Source organism: Ranitomeya variabilis, chromosome 5 (assembly GCF_051348905.1).
Source record: "Ranitomeya variabilis isolate aRanVar5 chromosome 5, aRanVar5.hap1, whole genome shotgun sequence".
Lineage (NCBI taxonomy): Eukaryota > Metazoa > Chordata > Amphibia > Anura > Dendrobatidae > Ranitomeya > Ranitomeya variabilis.
The window spans coordinates 62,625,694-62,647,463 of NC_135236.1; the positions used below are offsets into that span (position 1 = coordinate 62,625,694).

At 40.4% G+C, this 21,770-nt stretch overlaps 39 non-coding genes across 39 annotated transcripts; 13 read left to right on the forward strand and 26 right to left on the reverse strand.

The window, feature by feature from the left end:
- Window positions 1-781: 781 nt before the first annotated feature.
- On the reverse strand, window positions 782-853 carry TRNAE-UUC (transfer RNA glutamic acid (anticodon UUC)). Its single transcript has one exon. It is a non-coding gene; the product is annotated as a tRNA-Glu (tRNA).
- Window positions 854-941: 88 nt separating this feature from the next.
- On the forward strand, window positions 942-1,014 carry TRNAM-CAU (transfer RNA methionine (anticodon CAU)). Its single transcript has one exon. It is a non-coding gene; the product is annotated as a tRNA-Met (tRNA).
- Window positions 1,015-1,316: 302 nt separating this feature from the next.
- Window positions 1,317-1,388, reverse strand: TRNAE-CUC (transfer RNA glutamic acid (anticodon CUC)). The gene has a single exon. It is a non-coding gene; the product is annotated as a tRNA-Glu (tRNA).
- Window positions 1,389-2,456: 1,068 nt separating this feature from the next.
- TRNAE-UUC (transfer RNA glutamic acid (anticodon UUC)) lies at window positions 2,457-2,528 on the reverse strand. Its single transcript has one exon. It is a non-coding gene; the product is annotated as a tRNA-Glu (tRNA).
- Window positions 2,529-2,616: 88 nt separating this feature from the next.
- Window positions 2,617-2,689, forward strand: TRNAM-CAU (transfer RNA methionine (anticodon CAU)). Its single transcript has one exon. It is a non-coding gene; the product is annotated as a tRNA-Met (tRNA).
- A 287-nt stretch (window positions 2,690-2,976) lies between these two features.
- On the reverse strand, window positions 2,977-3,048 carry TRNAE-CUC (transfer RNA glutamic acid (anticodon CUC)). The gene has a single exon. It is a non-coding gene; the product is annotated as a tRNA-Glu (tRNA).
- Window positions 3,049-4,115: 1,067 nt separating this feature from the next.
- TRNAE-UUC (transfer RNA glutamic acid (anticodon UUC)) lies at window positions 4,116-4,187 on the reverse strand. Its single transcript has one exon. It is a non-coding gene; the product is annotated as a tRNA-Glu (tRNA).
- Window positions 4,188-4,275: 88 nt separating this feature from the next.
- On the forward strand, window positions 4,276-4,348 carry TRNAM-CAU (transfer RNA methionine (anticodon CAU)). The gene has a single exon. It is a non-coding gene; the product is annotated as a tRNA-Met (tRNA).
- Window positions 4,349-4,650: 302 nt separating this feature from the next.
- Window positions 4,651-4,722, reverse strand: TRNAE-CUC (transfer RNA glutamic acid (anticodon CUC)). Its single transcript has one exon. It is a non-coding gene; the product is annotated as a tRNA-Glu (tRNA).
- A 1,067-nt stretch (window positions 4,723-5,789) lies between these two features.
- On the reverse strand, window positions 5,790-5,861 carry TRNAE-UUC (transfer RNA glutamic acid (anticodon UUC)). Its single transcript has one exon. It is a non-coding gene; the product is annotated as a tRNA-Glu (tRNA).
- Window positions 5,862-5,949: 88 nt separating this feature from the next.
- On the forward strand, window positions 5,950-6,022 carry TRNAM-CAU (transfer RNA methionine (anticodon CAU)). The gene has a single exon. It is a non-coding gene; the product is annotated as a tRNA-Met (tRNA).
- Window positions 6,023-6,324: 302 nt separating this feature from the next.
- On the reverse strand, window positions 6,325-6,396 carry TRNAE-CUC (transfer RNA glutamic acid (anticodon CUC)). Its single transcript has one exon. It is a non-coding gene; the product is annotated as a tRNA-Glu (tRNA).
- A 1,073-nt stretch (window positions 6,397-7,469) lies between these two features.
- On the reverse strand, window positions 7,470-7,541 carry TRNAE-UUC (transfer RNA glutamic acid (anticodon UUC)). The gene has a single exon. It is a non-coding gene; the product is annotated as a tRNA-Glu (tRNA).
- An 88-nt stretch (window positions 7,542-7,629) lies between these two features.
- Window positions 7,630-7,702, forward strand: TRNAM-CAU (transfer RNA methionine (anticodon CAU)). Its single transcript has one exon. It is a non-coding gene; the product is annotated as a tRNA-Met (tRNA).
- Window positions 7,703-7,999: 297 nt separating this feature from the next.
- On the reverse strand, window positions 8,000-8,071 carry TRNAE-CUC (transfer RNA glutamic acid (anticodon CUC)). The gene has a single exon. It is a non-coding gene; the product is annotated as a tRNA-Glu (tRNA).
- Window positions 8,072-9,136: 1,065 nt separating this feature from the next.
- On the reverse strand, window positions 9,137-9,208 carry TRNAE-UUC (transfer RNA glutamic acid (anticodon UUC)). The gene has a single exon. It is a non-coding gene; the product is annotated as a tRNA-Glu (tRNA).
- Window positions 9,209-9,296: 88 nt separating this feature from the next.
- Window positions 9,297-9,369, forward strand: TRNAM-CAU (transfer RNA methionine (anticodon CAU)). Its single transcript has one exon. It is a non-coding gene; the product is annotated as a tRNA-Met (tRNA).
- A 302-nt stretch (window positions 9,370-9,671) lies between these two features.
- TRNAE-CUC (transfer RNA glutamic acid (anticodon CUC)) lies at window positions 9,672-9,743 on the reverse strand. The gene has a single exon. It is a non-coding gene; the product is annotated as a tRNA-Glu (tRNA).
- A 1,067-nt stretch (window positions 9,744-10,810) lies between these two features.
- TRNAE-UUC (transfer RNA glutamic acid (anticodon UUC)) lies at window positions 10,811-10,882 on the reverse strand. Its single transcript has one exon. It is a non-coding gene; the product is annotated as a tRNA-Glu (tRNA).
- An 88-nt stretch (window positions 10,883-10,970) lies between these two features.
- TRNAM-CAU (transfer RNA methionine (anticodon CAU)) lies at window positions 10,971-11,043 on the forward strand. The gene has a single exon. It is a non-coding gene; the product is annotated as a tRNA-Met (tRNA).
- Window positions 11,044-11,345: 302 nt separating this feature from the next.
- Window positions 11,346-11,417, reverse strand: TRNAE-CUC (transfer RNA glutamic acid (anticodon CUC)). The gene has a single exon. It is a non-coding gene; the product is annotated as a tRNA-Glu (tRNA).
- Window positions 11,418-12,485: 1,068 nt separating this feature from the next.
- TRNAE-UUC (transfer RNA glutamic acid (anticodon UUC)) lies at window positions 12,486-12,557 on the reverse strand. The gene has a single exon. It is a non-coding gene; the product is annotated as a tRNA-Glu (tRNA).
- An 88-nt stretch (window positions 12,558-12,645) lies between these two features.
- Window positions 12,646-12,718, forward strand: TRNAM-CAU (transfer RNA methionine (anticodon CAU)). Its single transcript has one exon. It is a non-coding gene; the product is annotated as a tRNA-Met (tRNA).
- A 297-nt stretch (window positions 12,719-13,015) lies between these two features.
- On the reverse strand, window positions 13,016-13,087 carry TRNAE-CUC (transfer RNA glutamic acid (anticodon CUC)). The gene has a single exon. It is a non-coding gene; the product is annotated as a tRNA-Glu (tRNA).
- A 1,068-nt stretch (window positions 13,088-14,155) lies between these two features.
- Window positions 14,156-14,227, reverse strand: TRNAE-UUC (transfer RNA glutamic acid (anticodon UUC)). The gene has a single exon. It is a non-coding gene; the product is annotated as a tRNA-Glu (tRNA).
- Window positions 14,228-14,315: 88 nt separating this feature from the next.
- On the forward strand, window positions 14,316-14,388 carry TRNAM-CAU (transfer RNA methionine (anticodon CAU)). Its single transcript has one exon. It is a non-coding gene; the product is annotated as a tRNA-Met (tRNA).
- Window positions 14,389-14,685: 297 nt separating this feature from the next.
- Window positions 14,686-14,757, reverse strand: TRNAE-CUC (transfer RNA glutamic acid (anticodon CUC)). Its single transcript has one exon. It is a non-coding gene; the product is annotated as a tRNA-Glu (tRNA).
- A 1,067-nt stretch (window positions 14,758-15,824) lies between these two features.
- On the reverse strand, window positions 15,825-15,896 carry TRNAE-UUC (transfer RNA glutamic acid (anticodon UUC)). Its single transcript has one exon. It is a non-coding gene; the product is annotated as a tRNA-Glu (tRNA).
- Window positions 15,897-15,984: 88 nt separating this feature from the next.
- Window positions 15,985-16,057, forward strand: TRNAM-CAU (transfer RNA methionine (anticodon CAU)). The gene has a single exon. It is a non-coding gene; the product is annotated as a tRNA-Met (tRNA).
- A 302-nt stretch (window positions 16,058-16,359) lies between these two features.
- Window positions 16,360-16,431, reverse strand: TRNAE-CUC (transfer RNA glutamic acid (anticodon CUC)). Its single transcript has one exon. It is a non-coding gene; the product is annotated as a tRNA-Glu (tRNA).
- Window positions 16,432-17,498: 1,067 nt separating this feature from the next.
- Window positions 17,499-17,570, reverse strand: TRNAE-UUC (transfer RNA glutamic acid (anticodon UUC)). Its single transcript has one exon. It is a non-coding gene; the product is annotated as a tRNA-Glu (tRNA).
- Window positions 17,571-17,658: 88 nt separating this feature from the next.
- TRNAM-CAU (transfer RNA methionine (anticodon CAU)) lies at window positions 17,659-17,731 on the forward strand. The gene has a single exon. It is a non-coding gene; the product is annotated as a tRNA-Met (tRNA).
- Window positions 17,732-18,033: 302 nt separating this feature from the next.
- On the reverse strand, window positions 18,034-18,105 carry TRNAE-CUC (transfer RNA glutamic acid (anticodon CUC)). Its single transcript has one exon. It is a non-coding gene; the product is annotated as a tRNA-Glu (tRNA).
- Window positions 18,106-19,175: 1,070 nt separating this feature from the next.
- On the reverse strand, window positions 19,176-19,247 carry TRNAE-UUC (transfer RNA glutamic acid (anticodon UUC)). The gene has a single exon. It is a non-coding gene; the product is annotated as a tRNA-Glu (tRNA).
- An 88-nt stretch (window positions 19,248-19,335) lies between these two features.
- Window positions 19,336-19,408, forward strand: TRNAM-CAU (transfer RNA methionine (anticodon CAU)). The gene has a single exon. It is a non-coding gene; the product is annotated as a tRNA-Met (tRNA).
- A 297-nt stretch (window positions 19,409-19,705) lies between these two features.
- Window positions 19,706-19,777, reverse strand: TRNAE-CUC (transfer RNA glutamic acid (anticodon CUC)). The gene has a single exon. It is a non-coding gene; the product is annotated as a tRNA-Glu (tRNA).
- Window positions 19,778-20,845: 1,068 nt separating this feature from the next.
- Window positions 20,846-20,917, reverse strand: TRNAE-UUC (transfer RNA glutamic acid (anticodon UUC)). The gene has a single exon. It is a non-coding gene; the product is annotated as a tRNA-Glu (tRNA).
- An 88-nt stretch (window positions 20,918-21,005) lies between these two features.
- TRNAM-CAU (transfer RNA methionine (anticodon CAU)) lies at window positions 21,006-21,078 on the forward strand. Its single transcript has one exon. It is a non-coding gene; the product is annotated as a tRNA-Met (tRNA).
- Window positions 21,079-21,375: 297 nt separating this feature from the next.
- TRNAE-CUC (transfer RNA glutamic acid (anticodon CUC)) lies at window positions 21,376-21,447 on the reverse strand. Its single transcript has one exon. It is a non-coding gene; the product is annotated as a tRNA-Glu (tRNA).
- Window positions 21,448-21,770: the final 323 nt, after the last annotated feature.

Consider the following 21,770-nt stretch of genomic DNA (forward strand, 5'->3'; position numbering starts at 1 on the left):
GGGAAAAAAGGGTTGCTGAGTCCCTTAAAACCTAGGAGTTAAATAAGAGAAATAAGAATGGTTTGAGATTTGACCTCCAATGGTATGTGGTGCAAATAAATATCCAAAAACTCTGGTGGTTGACATTTTTGCTGCATAGAGCAGCTCAAACCTAAACTGATTCCATCTACAAGGTACGTGGCAGCTTTTGAATGTGCGTACATGTACCAAAGGAGGGTCACTCCCATAGCAGGAATTGAACCAGTAAACCAGGGATACTAGGTCCTTTTCCACATGGGTAAAGCTTTACACTATCCAACAAAACAGTTTAAAAAAAAAAAAAAAGAAGTTTTATGCTTTGATTGAATAACTTTTACATCACTAAAGCTAAAACTTACCACATGAACACCATAATTAGCATATCAGTTGGTAATCTGAAGAATATGATTTTATTCCTCACACGTGGTAATACTCCCTCCTTTTCTCAAGAGATTTTGTTACCAACTCAGAACTTTCCCATTAATTTCTAAAACGTTTCCGATTGGAAAGGAAGTAGGAGCCCTAACGACAGACAGAACACATGGATTGTTGAGTCCCGTAACACTTTGGAGTAAAAAGGTGTAGTTGAGAATGAGTTAAGCTATGAAACAAAATTAAATCTTGTGCAAAAGGTCAGAATGAATGACAAATACCCTGGTGTTTAGCATTTGTGACTGCATTGTGCAAATTCTATCTGAAATACTTTTATCTGCAAAACACATTTCGGTCTTTGAATGTTGGCAGTAGTACAGAAAAAAGTGCATTCCCATACCGGGAGTCGAACCCGGGCCGCCTGGGTGAAAACCAGGAATCCTAACCGCTAGACCATATGGGAATAGATACCTTCAAACTCATTGACAATATGAAAAAAATAAGTTTCGTGCCTTGCACAAGAAATGTCTGCAGATTAACATGTGTGTCTTGCCTCGTTAGCGCAGTAGGTAGCGCGTCAGTCTCATAATCTGAAGGTCGTGAGTTCGATCCTCACACGGGGCAGCATATTCCTCTTTTCTTAAGAGATCTTGTCCCCAACTTAGAACTTTCCCTTTCAGTTCTAAAACAATTCTGATAGTTAAGGAATTGTGAACCCAAATGACAGATAGTACACATGGGTTGTTGAGTCTCTTAACACTTTTGGTGTAAAAAGAGGTAGTTGGGAATGGTTTGAGCTATGAAAAGTCACAGGGAGCTGGTGTTCAGCATTTTTGACGCTTAAATCCAAATTGTACCTGAAATACTTTGGTCCGAAAACAACGTGTCAGTCTTTGAAAGTTGGCGGTAGTACAGAAAAGGGTACTTTCCCATACCGGGAGTCGAACCCGGGCCGCCTGGGTGAGAACCAGGAATCCTAACCGCTAGACCATATGGGAAATGATGCATATCAGAATCAGTGACAATCTAAAAAAAAGAAGTTTACTACTTGGCACAAGAAACTTCTGCTGTTCAGTTTTCGCAACTTGCCTCGTTAACACAGTAGGAAGCAAATCAGTCTCATAAGCTGAAGGTTGAACGTTTGATGGTCAGAAGAGGCACTGGCCCCTTGTTTTTTCAATCAATTCTGTCTCCATCGTGGCTAGAGAGCCACCGATTTTTCCCATTCAGTACCAAAACATAACCGATTGCAGCAAGGAGGAGAGCTCTAATGACAGACAGGGAAAAAAGGGTTGCTGAGTCCCTTAAAACCTAGGAGTTAAATAAGAGAAATAAGAATGGTTTGAGATTTGACCTCCAATGGTATGTGGTGCAAATAAATATCCAAAAACTCTGGTGGTTGACATTTTTGCTGCATAGAGCAGCTCAAACCTAAACTGATTCCATCTACAAGGTACGTGGCAGCTTTTGAATGTGCGTACATGTACCAAAGGAGGGTCACTCCCATAGCAGGAATTGAACCAGTAAACCAGGGATACTAGGTCCTTTTCCACATGGGTAAAGCTTTACACTATCCAACAAAACAGTTTAAAAAAAAAAAAAAAAAAAAAAAGTTTTATGCTTTGATTGAATAACTTTTACATCACTAAAGCTAAAACTTACCACATGAACACCATAATTAGCATATCAGTTGGTAATCTGAAGAATATGATTTTATTCCTCACACGTGGTAATACTCCCTCCTTTTCTCAAGAGATTTTGTTACCAACTCAGAACTTTCCCATTAATTTCTGAAACGTTTCCGATTGGAAAGGAAGTAGGAGCCCTAACGACAGACAGAACACATGGATTGTTGAGTCCCTTAACACTTTGGAGTAAAAAGGTGTAGTTGAGAATGAGTTAAGCTATGAAACAAAATTAAATCTTGTGCAAAAGGTCAGAATGAATGACAAATACCCTGGTGTTTAGCATTTGTGACTGCATTGTGCAAATTCTATCTGAAATACTTTTATCTGCAAAACACATTTCGGTCTTTGAATGTTGGCAGTAGTACAGAAAAAAGTGCATTCCCATACCGGGAGTCGAACCCGGGCCGCCTGGGTGAAAACCAGGAATCCTAACCGCTAGACCATATGGGAATAGATACCTTCAAACTCATTGACAATATGAAAAAAATAAGTTTCGTGCCTTGCACAAGAAATGTCTGCAGATTAGCATGTGTGTCTTGCCTCGTTAGCGCAGTAGGTAGCGCGTCAGTCTCATAATCTGAAGGTCGTGAGTTCGATCCTCACACGGGGCAGCATATTCCTCTTTTCTTAAGAGATCTTGTCCCCAACTTAGAACTTTCCCTTTCAGTTCTAAAACAATTCTGATAGTTAAGGAATTGTGAACCCAAATGACAGATAGTACACATGGGTTGTTGAGTCTCTTAACACTTTTGGTGTAAAAAGAGGTAGTTGGGAATGGTTTGAGCTATGAAAAGTCACAGGGAGCTGGTGTTCAGCATTTTTGACGCTTAAATCCAAATTGTACCTGAAATACTTTGGTCCGAAAACAACGTGTCAGTCTTTGAAAGTTGGCGGTACTTTCCCATACCGGGAGTCGAACCCGGGCCGCCTGGGTGAGAACCAGGAATCCTAACCGCTAGACCATATGCGAAATGATGCATATCAGAATCAGTGACAATCTAAAAAAAAGAAGTTTACTACTTGGCACAAGAAACTTCTGCTGTTCAGTTTTCGCAACTTGCCTCGTTAACACAGTAGGAAGCAAATCAGTCTCATAAGCTGAAGGTTGAACGTTTGATGGTCAGAAGAGGCACTGGCCCCTTGTTTTTTCAATCAATTCTGTCTCCATCGTGGCTAGAGAGCCACCGATTTTTCCCATTCAGTACCAAAACATAACCGATTGCAGCAAGGAGGAGAGCTCTAATGACAGACAGGGAAAAAAGGGTTGCTGAGTCCCTTAAAACCTAGGAGTTAAATAAGAGAAATAAGAATGGTTTGAGATTTGACCTCCAATGGTATGTGGTGCAAATAATTATCCAAAAACTCTGGTGGTTGACATTTTTGCTGCATAGAGCAGCTCAAACCTAAACTGATTCCATCTACAAGGTACGTGGCAGCTTTTGAATGTGCGTACATGTACCAAAGGAGGGTCACTCCCATAGCAGGAATTGAACCAGTAAACCAGGGATACTAGGTCCTTTTCCACATGGGTAAAGCTTTACACTATCCAACAAAACAGTTTAAAAAAAAAAAAAAAAAAAAAAGTTTTATGCTTTGATTGAATAACTTTTACATCACTAAAGCTAAAACTTACCACATGAACACCATAATTAGCATATCAGTTGGTAATCTGAAGAATATGATTTTATTCCTCACACGTGGTAATACTCCCTCCTTTTCTCAAGAGATTTTGTTACCAACTCAGAACTTTCCCATTAATTTCTGAAACGTTTCCGATTGGAAAGGAAGTAGGAGCCCTAACGACAGACAGAACACATGGATTGTTGAGTCCCTTAACACTTTGGAGTAAAAAGGTGTAGTTGAGAATGAGTTAAGCTATGAAACAAAATTAAATCTTGTGCAAAAGGTCAGAATGAATGACAAATACCCTGGTGTTTAGCATTTGTGACTGCATTGTGCAAATTCTATCTGAAATACTTTTATCTGCAAAACACATTTCGGTCTTTGAATGTTGGCAGTAGTACAGAAAAAAGTGCATTCCCATACCGGGAGTCGAACCCGGGCCGCCTGGGTGAAAACCAGGAATCCTAACCGCTAGACCATATGGGAATAGATACCTTCAAACTCATTGACAATATGAAAAAAATAAGTTTCGTGCCTTGCACAAGAAATGTCTGCAGATTAGCATGTGTGTCTTGCCTCGTTAGCGCAGTAGGTAGCGCGTCAGTCTCATAATCTGAAGGTCGTGAGTTCGATCCTCACACGGGGCAGCATATTCCTCTTTTCTTAAGAGATCTTGTCCCCAACTTAGAACTTTCCCTTTCAGTTCTAAAACAATTCTGATAGTTAAGGAATTGTGAACCCAAATGACAGATAGTACACATGGGTTGTTGAGTCTCTTAACACTTTTGGTGTAAAAAGAGGTAGTTGGGAATGGTTTGAGCTATGAAAAGTCACAGGGAGCTGGTGTTCAGCATTTTTGACGCTTAAATCCAAATTGTACCTGAAATACTTTGGTCCGAAAACAACGTGTCAGTCTTTGAAAGTTGGCGGTAGTACAGAAAAGGGTACTTTCCCATACCGGGAGTCAAACCCTGGCCGCCTGGGTGAGAACCAGGAATCCTAACCGCTAGACCATATGGGAAATGATGCATATCAGAATCAGTGACAATCTAAAAAAAAGAAGTTTACTACTTGGCACAAGAAACTTCTGCTGTTCAGTTTTCGCAACTTGCCTCGTTAACACAGTAGGAAGCAAATCAGTCTCATAAACTGAAGGTTGAACGTTTGATGGTCAGAAGAGGCACTGGCCCCTTGTTTTTTCAATCAATTCTGTCTCCATCGTGGCTAGAGAGCCACCGATTTTTCCCATTCAGTACCAAAACATAACCGATTGCAGCAAGGAGGAGAGCTCTAATGACAGACAGGGAAAAAAGGGTTGCTGAGTCCCTTAAAACCTAGGAGTTAAATAAGAGAAATAAGAATGGTTTGAGATTTGACCTCCAATGGTATGTGGTGCAAATAAATATCCAAAAACTCTGGTGGTTGACATTTTTGCTGCATAGAGCAGCTCAAACCTAAACTGATTCCATCTACAAGGTACGTGGCAGCTTTTGAATGTGCGTACATGTACCAAAGGAGGGTCACTCCCATAGCAGGAATTGAACCAGTTAACCAGGGATACTAGGTCCTTTTCCACATGGGTAAAGCTTTACACTATCCAACAAAACAGTTTAAAAAAAAAAAAAAAAAAAGAAGTTTTATGCTTTGATTGAATAACTTTTACATCACTAAAGCTAAAACTTACCACATGAACACCATAATTAGCATATCAGTTGGTAATCTGAAGAATATGATTTTATTCCTCACACGTGGTAATACTCCCTCCTTTTCTCAAGAGATTTTGTTACCAACTCAGAACTTTCCCATTAATTTCTGAAACGTTTCCGATTGGAAAGGAAGTAGGAGCCCTAACGACAGACAGAACACATGGATTGTTGAGTCCCTTAACACTTTGGAGTAAAAAGGTGTAGTTGAGAATGAGTTAAGCTATGAAACAAAATTAAATCTTGTGCAAAAGGTCAGAATGAATGACAAATACCCTGGTGTTTAGCATTTGTGACTGCATTGTGCAAATTCTATCTGAAATACTTTTATCTGCAAAACACATTTCGGTCTTTGAATGTTGGCAGTAGTACAGAAAAAAGTGCATTCCCATACCGGGAGTCGAACCCGGGACGCCTGGGTGAAAACCAGGAATCCTAACCGCTAGACCATATGGGAATAGATACCTTCAAACTCATTGACAATATGAAAAAAATAAGTTTCGTGCCTTGCACAAGAAATGTCTGCAGATTAGCATGTGTGTCTTGCCTCGTTAGCGCAGTAGGTAGCGCGTCAGTCTCATAATCTGAAGGTCGTGAGTTCGATCCTCACACGGGGCAGCATATTCCTCTTTTCTTAAGAGATCTTGTCCCCAACTTAGAACTTTCCCTTTCAGTTCTAAAACAATTCTGATAGTTAAGGAATTGTGAACCCAAATGACAGATAGTACACATGGGTTGTTGAGTCTCTTAACACTTTTGGTGTAAAAAGAGGTAGTTGGGAATGGTTTGAGCTATGAAAAGTCACAGGGAGCTGGTGTTCAGCATTTTTGACGCTTAAATCCAAATTGTACCTGAAATACTTTGGTCCGAAAACAACGTGTCAGTCTTTGAAAGTTGGCGGTAGTACAGAAAAGGGTACTTTCCCATACCGGGAGTCGAACCCGGGCCGCCTGGGTGAGAACCAGGAATCCTAACCGCTAGACCATATGGGAAATGATGCATATCAGAATCAGTGACAATCTAAAAAAAAGAAGTTTACTACTTGGCACAAGAAACTTCTGCTGTTCAGTTTTCGCAACTTGCCTCGTTAACACAGTAGGAAGCAAATCAGTCTCATAAGCTGAAGGTTGAACGTTTGATGGTCAGAAGAGGCACTGGCCCCTTGTTTTTTCAATCAATTCTGTCTCCATCGTGGCTAGAGAGCCACCGATTTTTCCCATTCAGTACCAAAACATAACCGATTGCAGCAAGGAGGAGAGCTCTAATGACAGACAGGGAAAAAAGGGTTGCTGAGTCCCTTAAAACCTAGGAGTTAAATAAGAGAAATAAGAATGGTTTGAGATTTGACCTCCAATGGTATGTGGTGCAAATAAATATCCAAAAACTCTGGTGGTTGACATTTTTGCTGCATAGAGCAGCTCAAACCTAAACTGATTCCATCTACAAGGTACGTGGCAGCTTTTGAATGTGCGTACATGTACCAAAGGAGGGTCACTCCCATAGCAGGAATTGAACCAGTAAACCAGGGATACTAGGTCCTTTTCCACATGGGTAAAGCTTTACACTATCCAACAAAACAGTTTAAAAAAAAAAAAAAAAAAAAAAAAAGAAGTTTTATGCTTTGATTGAATAACTTTTACATCACTAAAGCTAAAACTTACCACATGAACACCATAATTAGCATATCAGTTGGTAATCTGAAGAATATGATTTTATTCCTCACACGTGGTAATACTCCCTCCTTTTCTCAAGAGATTTTGTTACCAACTCAGAACTTTCCCATTAATTTCTGAAACGTTTCCGATTGGAAAGGAAGTAGGAGCCCTAACGACAGACAGAACACATGGATTGTTGAGTCCCTTAACACTTTGGAGTAAAAAGGTGTAGTTGAGAATGAGTTAAGCTATGAAACAAAATTAAATCTTGTGCAAAAGGTCAGAATGAATGACAAATACCCTGGTGTTTAGCATTTGTGACTGCATTGTGCAAATTCTATCTGAAATACTTTTATCTGCAAAACACATTTCGGTCTTTGAATGTTGGCAGTAGTACAGAAAAAAGTGCATTCCCATACCGGGAGTCGAACCCGGGCCGCCTGGGTGAAAACCAGGAATCCTAACCGCTAGACCATATGGGAATAGATACCTTCAAACTCATTGACAATATGAAAAAAATAAGTTTCGTGCCTTGCACAAGAAATGTCTGCAGATTAGCATGTGTGTCTTGCCTCGTTAGCGCAGTAGGTAGCGCGTCAGTCTCATAATCTGAAGGTCGTGAGTTCGATCCTCACACGGGGCAGCATATTCCTCTTAAGAGATCTTGTCCCCAACTTAGAACTTTCCCTTTCAGTTCTAAAACAATTCTGATAGTTAAGGAATTGTGAACCCAAATGACAGATAGTACACATGGGTTGTTGAGTCTCTTAACACTTTTGGTGTAAAAAGAGGTAGTTGGGAATGGTTTGAGCTATGAAAAGTCACAGGGAGCTGGTGTTCAGCATTTTTGACGCTTAAATCCAAATTGTACCTGAAATACTTTGGTCCGAAAACAACGTGTCAGTCTTTGAAAGTTGGCGGTAGTACAGAAAAGGGTACTTTCCCATACCGGGAGTCGAACCCGGGCCGCCTGGGTGAGAACCAGGAATCCTAACCGCTAGACCATATGGGAAATGATGCATATCAGAATCAGTGACAATCTAAAAAAAAGAAGTTTACTACTTGGCACAAGAAACTTCTGCTGTTCAGTTTTCGCAACTTGCCTCGTTAACACAGTAGGAAGCAAATCAGTCTCATAAGCTGAAGGTTGAACGTTTGATGGTCAGAAGAGGCACTGGCCCCTTGTTTTTTCAATCAATTCTGTCTCCATCGTGGCTAGAGAGCCACCGATTTTTCCCATTCAGTACCAAAACATAACCGATTGCAGCAAGGAGGAGAGCTCTAATGACAGACAGGGAAAAAAGGGTTGCTGAGTCCCTTAAAACCTAGGAGTTAAATAAGAGAAATAAGAATGGTTTGAGATTTGACCTCCAATGGTATGTGGTGCAAATAAATATCCAAAAACTCTGGTGGTTGACATTTTTGCTGCATAGAGCAGCTCAAACCTAAACTGATTCCATCTACAAGGTACGTGGCAGCTTTTGAATGTGCGTACATGTACCAAAGGAGGGTCACTCCCATAGCAGGAATTGAACCAGTAAACCAGGGATACTAGGTCCTTTTCCACATGGGTAAAGCTTTACACTATCCAACAAAACAGTTTAAAAAAAAAAAAAAAAAAAAGTTTTATGCTTTGATTGAATAACTTTTACATCACTAAAGCTAAAACTTACCACATGAACACCATAATTAGCATATCAGTTGGTAATCTGAAGAATATGATTTTATTCCTCACACGTGGTAATACTCCCTCCTTTTCTCAAGAGATTTTGTTACCAACTCAGAACTTTCCCATTAATTTCTGAAACGTTTCCGATTGGAAAGGAAGTAGGAGCCCTAACGACAGACAGAACACATGGATTGTTGAGTCCCTTAACACTTTGGAGTAAAAAGGTGTAGTTGAGAATGAGTTAAGCTATGAAACAAAATTAAATCTTGTGCAAAAGGTCAGAATGAATGACAAATACCCTGGTGTTTAGCATTTGTGACTGCATTGTGCAAATTCTATCTGAAATACTTTTATCTGCAAAACACATTTCGGTCTTTGAATGTTGGCAGTAGTACAGAAAAAAGTGCATTCCCATACCGGGAGTCGAACCCGGGCCGCCTGGGTGAAAACCAGGAATCCTAACCGCTAGACCATATGGGAATAGATACCTTCAAACTCATTGACAATATGAAAAAAATAAGTTTCGTGCCTTGCACAAGAAATGTCTGCAGATTAGCATGTGTGTCTTGCCTCGTTAGCGCAGTAGGTAGCGCGTCAGTCTCATAATCTGAAGGTCGTGAGTTCGATCCTCACACGGGGCAGCATATTCCTCTTTTCTTAAGAGATCTTGTCCCCAACTTAGAACTTTCCCTTTCAGTTCTAAAACAATTCTGATAGTTAAGGAATTGTGAACCCAAATGACAGATAGTACACATGGGTTGTTGAGTCTCTTAACACTTTTGGTGTAAAAAGAGGTAGTTGGGAATGGTTTGAGCTATGAAAAGTCACAGGGAGCTGGTGTTCAGCATTTTTGACGCTTAAATCCAAATTGTACCTGAAATACTTTGGTCCGAAAACAACGTGTCAGTCTTTGAAAGTTGGCGGTAGTACAGAAAAGGGTACTTTCCCATACCGGGAGTCAAACCCTGGCCGCCTGGGTGAGAACCAGGAATCCTAACCGCTAGACCATATGGGAAATGATGCATATCAGAATCAGTGACAATCTAAAAAAAAGAAGTTTACTACTTGGCACAAGAAACTTCTGCTGTTCAGTTTTCGCAACTTGCCTCGTTAACACAGTAGGAAGCAAATCAGTCTCATAAGCTGAAGGTTGAACGTTTGATGGTCAGAAGAGGCACTGGCCCCTTGTTTTTTCAATCAATTCTGTCTCCATCGTGGCTAGAGAGCCACCGATTTTTCCCATTCAGTACCAAAACATAACCGATTGCAGCAAGGAGGAGAGCTCTAATGACAGACAGGGAAAAAAGGGTTGCTGAGTCCCTTAAAACCTAGGAGTTAAATAAGAGAAATAAGAATGGTTTGAGATTTGACCTCCAATGGTATGTGGTGCAAATAAATATCCAAAAACTCTGGTGGTTGACATTTTTGCTGCATAGAGCAGCTCAAACCTAAACTGATTCCATCTACAAGGTACGTGGCAGCTTTTGAATGTGCGTACATGTACCAAAGGAGGGTCACTCCCATAGCAGGAATTGAACCAGTTAACCAGGGATACTAGGTCCTTTTCCACATGGGTAAAGCTTTACACTATCCAACAAAACAGTTTAAAAAAAAAAAAAAAAAAAGAAGTTTTATGCTTTGATTGAATAACTTTTACATCACTAAAGCTAAAACTTACCACATGAACACCATAATTAGCATATCAGTTGGTAATCTGAAGAATATGATTTTATTCCTCACACGTGGTAATACTCCCTCCTTTTCTCAAGAGATTTTGTTACCAACTCAGAACTTTCCCATTAATTTCTGAAACGTTTCCGATTGGAAAGGAAGTAGGAGCCCTAACGACAGACAGAACACATGGATTGTTGAGTCCCTTAACACTTTGGAGTAAAAAGGTGTAGTTGAGAATGAGTTAAGCTATGAAACAAAATTAAATCTTGTGCAAAAGGTCAGAATGAATGACAAATACCCTGGTGTTTAGCATTTGTGACTGCATTGTGCAAATTCTATCTGAAATACTTTTATCTGCAAAACACATTTCGGTCTTTGAATGTTGGCAGTAGTACAGAAAAAAGTGCATTCCCATACCGGGAGTCGAACCCGGGACGCCTGGGTGAAAACCAGGAATCCTAACCGCTAGACCATATGGGAATAGATACCTTCAAACTCATTGACAATATGAAAAAAATAAGTTTCGTGCCTTGCACAAGAAATGTCTGCAGATTAGCATGTGTGTCTTGCCTCGTTAGCGCAGTAGGTAGCGCGTCAGTCTCATAATCTGAAGGTCGTGAGTTCGATCCTCACACGGGGCAGCATATTCCTCTTTTCTTAAGAGATCTTGTCCCCAACTTAGAACTTTCCCTTTCAGTTCTAAAACAATTCTGATAGTTAAGGAATTGTGAACCCAAATGACAGATAGTACACATGGGTTGTTGAGTCTCTTAACACTTTTGGTGTAAAAAGAGGTAGTTGGGAATGGTTTGAGCTATGAAAAGTCACAGGGAGCTGGTGTTCAGCATTTTTGACGCTTAAATCCAAATTGTACCTGAAATACTTTGGTCCGAAAACAACGTGTCAGTCTTTGAAAGTTGGCGGTAGTACAGAAAAGGGTACTTTCCCATACCGGGAGTCGAACCCGGGCCGCCTGGGTGAGAACCAGGAATCCTAACCGCTAGACCATATGGGAAATGATGCATATCAGAATCAGTGACAATCTAAAAAAAAGAAGTTTACTACTTGGCACAAGAAACTTCTGCTGTTCAGTTTTCGCAACTTGCCTCGTTAACACAGTAGGAAGCAAATCAGTCTCATAAGCTGAAGGTTGAACGTTTGATGGTCAGAAGAGGCACTGGCCCCTTGTTTTTTCAATCAATTCTGTCTCCATCGTGGCTAGAGAGCCACCGATTTTTCCCATTCAGTACCAAAACATAACCGATTGCAGCAAGGAGGAGAGCTCTAATGACAGACAGGGAAAAAAGGGTTGCTGAGTCCCTTAAAACCTAGGAGTTAAATAAGAGAAATAAGAATGGTTTGAGATTTGACCTCCAATGGTATGTGGTGCAAATAAATATCCAAAAACTCTGGTGGTTGACATTTTTGCTGCATAGAGCAGCTCAAACCTAAACTGATTCCATCTACAAGGTACGTGGCAGCTTTTGAATGTGCGTACATGTACCAAAGGAGGGTCACTCCCATAGCAGGAATTGAACCAGTAAACCAGGGATACTAGGTCCTTTTCCACATGGGTAAAGCTTTACACTATCCAACAAAACAGTTTAAAAAAAAAAAAAAAAAAAAGAAGTTTTATGCTTTGATTGAATAACTTTTACATCACTAAAGCTAAAACTTACCACATGAACACCATAATTAGCATATCAGTTGGTAATCTGAAGAATATGATTTTATTCCTCACACGTGGTAATACTCCCTCCTTTTCTCAAGAGATTTTGTTACCAACTCAGAACTTTCCCATTAATTTCTGAAACGTTTCCGATTGGAAAGGAAGTAGGAGCCCTAACGACAGACAGAACACATGGATTGTTGAGTCCCTTAACACTTTGGAGTAAAAAGGTGTAGTTGAGAATGAGTTAAGCTATGAAACAAAATTAAATCTTGTGCAAAAGGTCAGAATGAATGACAAATACCCTGGTGTTTAGCATTTGTGACTGCATTGTGCAAATTCTATCTGAAATACTTTTATCTGCAAAACACATTTCGGTCTTTGAATGTTGGCAGTAGTACAGAAAAAAGTGCATTCCCATACCGGGAGTCGAACCCGGGCCGCCTGGGTGAAAACCAGGAATCCTAACCGCTAGACCATATGGGAATAGATACCTTCAAACTCATTGACAATATGAAAAAAATAAGTTTCGTGCCTTGCACAAGAAATGTCTGCAGATTAGCATGTGTGTCTTGCCTCGTTAGCGCAGTAGGTAGCGCGTCAGTCTCATAATCTGAAGGTCGTGAGTTCGATCCTCACACGGGGCAGCATATTCCTCTTAAGAGATCTTGTCCCCAACTTAGAACTTTCCCTTTCAGTTCTAAAACAATTCTGATAGTTAAGGAATTGTGAACCCAAATGACAGATAGTACACATGGGTTGTTGAGTCTCTTAACACTTTTGGTGTAAAAAGAGGTAGTTGGGAATGGTTTGAGCTATGAAAAGTCACAGGGAGCTGGTGTTCAGCATTTTTGACGCTTAAATCCAAATTGTACCTGAAATACTTTGGTCCGAAAACAACGTGTCAGTCTTTGAAAGTTGGCGGTAGTACAGAAAAGGGTACTTTCCCATACCGGGAGTCGAACCCGGGCCGCCTGGGTGAGAACCAGGAATCCTAACCGCTAGACCATATGGGAAATGATGCATATCAGAATCAGTGACAATCTAAAAAAAAGAAGTTTACTACTTGGCACAAGAAACTTCTGCTGTTCAGTTTTCGCAACTTGCCTCGTTAACACAGTAGGAAGCAAATCAGTCTCATAAGCTGAAGGTTGAACGTTTGATGGTCAGAAGAGGCACTGGCCCCTTGTTTTTTCAATCAATTCTGTCTCCATCGTGGCTAGAGAGCCACCGATTTTTCCCATTCAGTACCAAAACATAACCGATTGCAGCAAGGAGGAGAGCTCTAATGACAGACAGGGAAAAAAGGGTTGCTGAGTCCCTTAAAACCTAGGAGTTAAATAAGAGAAATAAGAATGGTTTGAGATTTGACCTCCAATGGTATGTGGTGCAAATAAATATCCAAAAACTCTGGTGGTTGACATTTTTGCTGCATAGAGCAGCTCAAACCTAAACTGATTCCATCTACAAGGTACGTGGCAGCTTTTGAATGTGCGTACATGTACCAAAGGAGGGTCACTCCCATAGCAGGAATTGAACCAGTAAACCAGGGATACTAGGTCCTTTTCCACATGGGTAAAGCTTTACACTATCCAACAAAACAGTTTAAAAAAAAAAAAAAAAAAAAGAAGTTTTATGCTTTGATTGAATAACTTTTACATCACTAAAGCTAAAACTTACCACATGAACACCATAATTAGCATATCAGTTGGTAATCTGAAGAATATGATTTTATTCCTCACACGTGGTAATACTCCCTCCTTTTCTCAAGAGATTTTGTTACCAACTCAGAACTTTCCCATTAATTTCTGAAACGTTTCCGATTGGAAAGGAAGTAGGAGCCCTAACGACAGACAGAACACATGGATTGTTGAGTCCCTTAACACTTTGGAGTAAAAAGGTGTAGTTGAGAATGAGTTAAGCTATGAAACAAAATTAAATCTTGTGCAAAAGGTCAGAATGAATGACAAATACCCTGGTGTTTAGCATTTGTGACTGCATTGTGCAAATTCTATCTGAAATACTTTTATCTGCAAAACACATTTCGGTCTTTGAATGTTGGCAGTAGTACAGAAAAAAGTGCATTCCCATACCGGGAGTCGAACCCGGGCCGCCTGGGTGAAAACCAGGAATCCTAACCGCTAGACCATATGGGAATAGATACCTTCAAACTCATTGACAATATGAAAAAAATAAGTTTCGTGCCTTGCACAAGAAATGTCTGCAGATTAGCATGTGTGTCTTGCCTCGTTAGCGCAGTAGGTAGCGCGTCAGTCTCATAATCTGAAGGTCGTGAGTTCGATCCTCACACGGGGCAGCATATTCCTCTTAAGAGATCTTGTCCCCAACTTAGAACTTTCCATTTCAGTTCTAAAACAATTCTGATAGTTAAGGAATTGTGAACCCAAATGACAGATAGTACACATGGGTTGTTGAGTCTCTTAACACTTTTGGTGTAAAAAGAGGTAGTTGGGAATGGTTTGAGCTATGAAAAGTCACAGGGAGCTGGTGTTCAGCATTTTTGACGCTTAAATCCAAATTGTACCTGAAATACTTTGGTCCGAAAACAACGTGTCAGTCTTTGAAAGTTGGCGGTAGTACAGAAAAGGGTACTTTCCCATACCGGGAGTCGAACCCGGGCCGCCTGGGTGAGAACCAGGAATCCTAACCGCTAGACCATATGGGAAATGATGCATATCAGAATCAGTGACAATCTAAAAAAAAGAAGTTTACTACTTGGCACAAGAAACTTCTGCTGTTCAGTTTTCGCAACTTGCCTCGTTAACACAGTAGGAAGCAAATCAGTCTCATAAGCTGAAGGTTGAACGTTTGATGGTCAGAAGAGGCACTGGCCCCTTGTTTTTTCAATGAATTCTGTCTCCATCGTGGCTAGAGAGCCACCGATTTTTCCCATTCAGTACCAAAACATAACCGATTGCAGCAAGGAGGAGAGCTCTAATGACAGACAGGGAAAAAAGGGTTGCTGAGTCCCTTAAAACCTAGGAGTTAAATAAGAGAAATAAGAATGGTTTGAGATTTGACCTCCAATGGTATGTGGTGCAAATAAATATCCAAAAACTCTGGTGGTTGACATTTTTGCTGCATAGAGCAGCTCAAACCTAAACTGATTCCATCTACAAGGTACGTGGCAGCTTTTGAATGTGCGTACATGTACCAAAGGAGGGTCACTCCCATAGCAGGAATTGAACCAGTAAACCAGGGATACTAGGTCCTTTTCCACATGGGTAAAGCTTTACACTATCCAACAAAACAGTTTAAAAAAAAAAAAAAAAAAAAAAGTTTTATGCTTTGATTGAATAACTTTTACATCACTAAAGCTAAAACTTACCACATGAACACCATAATTAGCATATCAGTTGGTAATCTGAAGAATATGATTTTATTCCTCACACGTGGTAATACTCCCTCCTTTTCTCAAGAGATTTTGTTACCAACTCAGAACTTTCCCATTAATTTCTGAAACGTTTCCGATTGGAAAGGAAGTAGGAGCCCTAACGACAGACAGAACACATGGATTGTTGAGTCCCTTAACACTTTGGAGTAAAAAGGTGTAGTTGAGAATGAGTTAAGCTATGAAACAAAATTAAATCTTGTGCAAAAGGTCAGAATGAATGACAAATACCCTGGTGTTTAGCATTTGTGACTGCATTGTGCAAATTCTATCTGAAATACTTTTATCTGCAAAACACATTTCGGTCTTTGAATGTTGGCAGTAGTACAGAAAAAAGTGCATTCCCATACCGGGAGTCGAACCCGGGCCGCCTGGGTGAAAACCAGGAATCCTAACCGTTAGACCATATGGGAATAGATACCTTCAAACTCATTGACAATATGAAAAAAATAAGTTTCGTGCCTTGCACAAGAAATGTCTGCAGATTAGCATGTGTGTCTTGCCTCGTTAGCGCAGTAGGTAGCGCGTCAGTCTCATAATCTGAAGGTCGTGAGTTCGATCCTCACACGGGGCAGCATATTCCTCTTTTCTTAAGAGATCTTGTCCCCAACTTAGAACTTTCCCTTTCAGTTCTAAAACAATTCTGATAGTTAAGGAATTGTGAACCCAAATGACAGATAGTACACATGGGTTGTTGAGTCTCTTAACACTTTTGGTGTAAAAAGAGGTAGTTGGGAATGGTTTGAGCTATGAAAAGTCACAGGGAGCTGGTGTTCAGCATTTTTGACGCTTAAATCCAAATTGTACCTGAAATACTTTGGTCCGAAAACAACGTGTCAGTCTTTGAAAGTTGGCGGTAGTACAGAAAAGGGTACTTTCCCATACCGGGAGTCGAACCCGGGCCGCCTGGGTGAGAACCAGGAATCCTAACCGCTAGACCATATGGGAAATGATGCATATCAGAATCAGTGACAATCTAAAAAAAAGAAGTTTACTACTTGGCACAAGAAACTTCTGCTGTTCAGTTTTCGCAACTTGCCTCGTTAACACAGTAGGAAGCAAATCAGTCTCATAAGCTGAAGGTTGAACGTTTGATGGTCAGAAGAGGCACTGGCCCCTTGTTTTTTCAATGAATTCTGTCTCCATCGTGGCTAGAGAGCCACCGATTTTTCCTATTCAGTACCAAAACATAACCGATTGCAGCAAGGAGGAGAGCTCTAATGACAGACAGGGAAAAAAGGGTTGCTGAGTCCCTTAAAACCTAGGAGTTAAATAAGAGAAATAAGAATGGTTTGAGATTTGACCTCCAATGGTATGTGGTGCAAATAAATATCCAAAAACTCTGGTGGTTGACATTTTTGCTGCATAGAGCAGCTCAAACCTAAACTGATTCCATCTACAAGGTACGTGGCAGCTTTTGAATGTGCGTACATGTACCAAAGGAGGGTCACTCCCATAGCAGGAATTGAACCAGTAAACCAGGGATACTAGGTCCTTTTCCACATGGGTAAAGCTTTACACTATCCAACAAAACAGTTTAAAAAAAAAAAAAAAAAAAAAAGTTTTATGCTTTGATTGAATAACTTTTACATCACTAAAGCTAAAACTTACCACATGAACACCATAATTAGCATATCAGTTGGTAATCTGAAGAATATGATTTTATTCCTCACACGTGGTAATACTCCCTCCTTTTCTCAAGAGATTTTGTTACCAACTCAGAACTTTCCCATTAATTTCTGAAACGTTTCCGATTGGAAAGGAAGTAGGAGCCCTAACGACAGACAGAACACATGGATTGTTGAGTCCCTTAACACTTTGGAGTAAAAAGGTGTAGTTGAGAATGAGTTAAGCTATGAAACAAAATTAAATCTTGTGCAAAAGGTCAGAATGAATGACAAATACCCTGGTGTTTAGCATTTGTGACTGCATTGTGCAAATTCTATCTGAAATACTTTTATCTGCAAAACACATTTCGGTCTTTGAATGTTGGCAGTAGTACAGAAAAAAGTGCATTCCCATACCGGGAGTCGAACCCGGGCCGCCTGGGTGAAAACCAGGAATCCTAACCGCTAGACCATATGGGAATAGATACCTTCAAACTCATTGACAATATGAAAAAAATAAGTTTCGTGCCTTGCACAAGAAATGTCTGCAGATTAGCATGTGTGTCTTGCCTCGTTAGCGCAGTAGGTAGCGCGTCAGTCTCATAATCTGAAGGTCGTGAGTTCGATCCTCACACGGGGCAGCATATTCCTCTTTTCTTAAGAGATCTTGTCCCCAACTTAGAACTTTCCCTTTCAGTTCTAAAACAATTCTGATAGTTAAGGAATTGTGAACCCAAATGACAGATAGTACACATGGGTTGTTGAGTCTCTTAACACTTTTGGTGTAAAAAGAGGTAGTTGGGAATGGTTTGAGCTATGAAAAGTCACAGGGAGCTGGTGTTCAGCATTTTTGACGCTTAAATCCAAATTGTACCTGAAATACTTTGGTCCGAAAACAACGTGTCAGTCTTTGAAAGTTGGCGGTAGTACAGAAAAGGGTACTTTCCCATACCGGGAGTCGAACCCGGGCCGCCTGGGTGAGAACCAGGAATCCTAACCGCTAGACCATATGGGAAATGATGCATATCAGAATCAGTGACAATCTAAAAAAAAGAAGTTTACTACTTGGCACAAGAAACTTCTGCTGTTCAGTTTTCGCAACTTGCCTCGTTAACACAGTAGGAAGCAAATCAGTCTCATAAGCTGAAGGTTGAACGTTTGATGGTCAGAAGAGGCACTGGCCCCTTGTTTTTTCAATCAATTCTGTCTCCATCGTGGCTAGAGAGCCACCGATTTTTCCCATTCAGTACCAAAACATAACCGATTGCAGCAAGGAGGAGAGCTCTAATGACAGACAGGGAAAAAAGGGTTGCTGAGTCCCTTAAAACCTAGGAGTTAAATAAGAGAAATAAGAATGGTTTGAGATTTGACCTCCAATGGTATGTGGTGCAAATAAATATCCAAAAACTCTGGTGGTTGACATTTTTGCTGCATAGAGCAGCTCAAACCTAAACTGATTCCATCTACAAGGTACGTGGCAACTTTTGAATGTGCGTACATGTACCAAAGGAGGGTCACTCCCATAGCAGGAATTGAACCAGTAAACCAGGGATACTAGGTCCTTTTCCACATGGGTAAAGCTTTACACTATCCAACAAAACAGTTTTAAAAAAAAAAAAAAAAAAAAAGAAGTTTTATGCTTTGATTGAATAACTTTTACATCACTAAAGCTAAAACTTACCACATGAACACCATAATTAGCATATCAGTTGGTAATCTGAAGAATATGATTTTATTCCTCACACGTGGTAATACTCCCTCCTTTTCTCAAGAGATTTTGTTACCAACTCAGAACTTTCCCATTAATTTCTGAAACGTTTCCGATTGGAAAGGAAGTATGAGCCCTAACGACAGACAGAACACATGGATTGTTGAGTCCCTTAACACTTTGGAGTAAAAAGGTGTAGTTGAGAATGAGTTAAGCTATGAAACAAAATTAAATCTTGTGCAAAAGGTCAGAATGAATGACAAATACCCTGGTGTTTAGCATTTGTGACTGCATTGTGCAAATTCTATCTGAAATACTTTTATCTGCAAAACACATTTCGGTCTTTGAATGTTGGCAGTAGTACAGAAAAAAGTGCATTCCCATACCGGGAGTCGAACCCGGGCCGCCTGGGTGAAAACCAGGAATCCTAACCGCTAGACCATATGGGAATAGATACCTTCAAACTCATTGACAATATGAAAAAAATAAGTTTCGTGCCTTGCACAAGAAATGTCTGCAGATTAGCATGTGTGTCTTGCCTCGTTAGCGCAGTAGGTAGCGCGTCAGTCTCATAATCTGAAGGTCGTGAGTTCGATCCTCACACGGGGCAGCATATTCCTCTTAAGAGATCTTGTCCCCAACTTAGAACTTTCCCTTTCAGTTCTAAAACAATTCTGATAGTTAAGGAATTGTGAACCCAAATGACAGATAGTACACATGGGTTGTTGAGTCTCTTAACACTTTTGGTGTAAAAAGAGGTAGTTGGGAATGGTTTGAGCTATGAAAAGTCACAGGGAGCTGGTGTTCAGCATTTTTGACGCTTAAATCCAAATTGTACCTGAAATACTTTGGTCCGAAAACAACGTGTCAGTCTTTGAAAGTTGGCGGTAGTACAGAAAAGGGTACTTTCCCATACCGGGAGTCGAACCCGGGCCGCCTGGGTGAGAACCAGGAATCCTAACCGCTAGACCATATGGGAAATGATGCATATCAGAATCAGTGACAATCTAAAAAAAAGAAGTTTACTACTTGGCACAAGAAACTTCTGCTGTTCAGTTTTCGCAACTTGCCTCGTTAACACAGTAGGAAGCAAATCAGTCTCATAAGCTGAAGGTTGAACGTTTGATGGTCAGAAGAGACACTGGCCCCTTGTTTTTTCAATCAATTCTGTCTCCATCGTGGCTAGAGAGCCACCGATTTTTCCCATTCAGTACCAAAACATAACCGATTGCAGCAAGGAGGAGAGCTCTAATGACAGACAGGGAAAAAAGGGTTGCTGAGTCCCTTAAAACCTAGGAGTTAAATAAGAGAAATAAGAATGGTTTGAGATTTGACCTCCAATGGTATGTGGTGCAAATAAATATCCAAAAACTCTGGTGGTTGACATTTTTGCTGCATAGAGCAGCTCAAACCTAAACTGATTCCATCTACAAGGTACGTGGCAGCTTTTGAATGTGCGTACATGTACCAAAGGAGGGTCACTCCCATAGCAGGAATTGAACCAGTAAACCAGGGATACTAGGTCCTTTTCCACATGGGTAAAGCTTTACACTATCCAACAAAACAGTTTAAAAAAAAAAAAAAAAAAAAGAAGTTTTATGCTTTGATTGAATAACTTTTACATCACTAAAGCTAAAACTTACCACATGAACACCATAATTAGCATATCAGTTGGTAATCTGAAGAATATGATTTTATTCCTCACACGTGGTAATACTCCCTCCTTTTCTCAAGAGATTTTGTTACCAACTCAGAACTTTCCCATTAATTTCTGAAACGTTTCCGATTGGAAAGGAAGTAGGAGCCCTAACGACAGACAGAACACATGGATTGTTGAGTCCCTTAACACTTTGGAGTAAAAAGGTGTAGTTGAGAATGAGTTAAGCTATGAAACAAAATTAAATCTTGTGCAAAAGGTCAGAATGAATGACAAATACCCTGGTGTTTAGCATTTGTGACTGCATTGTGCAAATTCTATCTGAAATACTTTTATCTGCAAAACACATTTCGGTCTTTGAATGTTGGCAGTAGTACAGAAAAAAGTGCATTCCCATACCGGGAGTCGAACCCGGGCCGCCTGGGTGAAAACCAGGAATCCTAACCGCTAGACCATATGGGAATAGATACCTTCAAACTCATTGACAATATGAAAAAAATAAGTTTCGTGCCTTGCACAAGAAATGTCTGCAGATTAGCATGTGTGTCTTGCCTCGTTAGCGCAGTAGGTAGCGCGTCAGTCTCATAATCTGAAGGTCGTGAGTTCGATCCTCACACGGGGCAGCATATTCCTCTTAAGAGATCTTGTCCCCAACTTAGAACTTTCCCTTTCAGTTCTAAAACAATTCTGATAGTTAAGGAATTGTGAACCCAAATGACAGATAGTACACATGGGTTGTTGAGTCTCTTAACACTTTTGGTGTAAAAAGAGGTAGTTGGGAATGGTTTGAGCTATGAAAAGTCACAGGGAGCTGGTGTTCAGCATTTTTGACGCTTAAATCCAAATTGTACCTGAAATACTTTGGTCCGAAAACAACGTGTCAGTCTTTGAAAGTTGGCGGTAGTACAGAAAAGGGTACTTTCCCATACCGGGAGTCGAACCCGGGCCGCCTGGGTGAGAACCAGGAATCCTAACCGCTAGACCATATGGGAAATGATGCATATCAGAATCAGTGACAATCTAAAAAAAAGAAGTTTACTACTTGGCACAAGAAACTTCTGCTGTTCAGTTTTCGCAACTTGCCTCGTTAACACAGTAGGAAGCAAATCAGTCTCATAAGCTGAAGGTTGAACGTTTGATGGTCAGAAGAGGCACTGGCCCCTTGTTTTTTCAATCAATTCTGTCTCCATCGTGGCTAGAGAGCCACCGATTTTTCCCATTCAGTACCAAAACATAACCGATTGCAGCAAGGAGGAGAGCTCTAATGACAGACAGGGAAAAAAGGGTTGCTGAGTCCCTTAAAACCTAGGAGTTA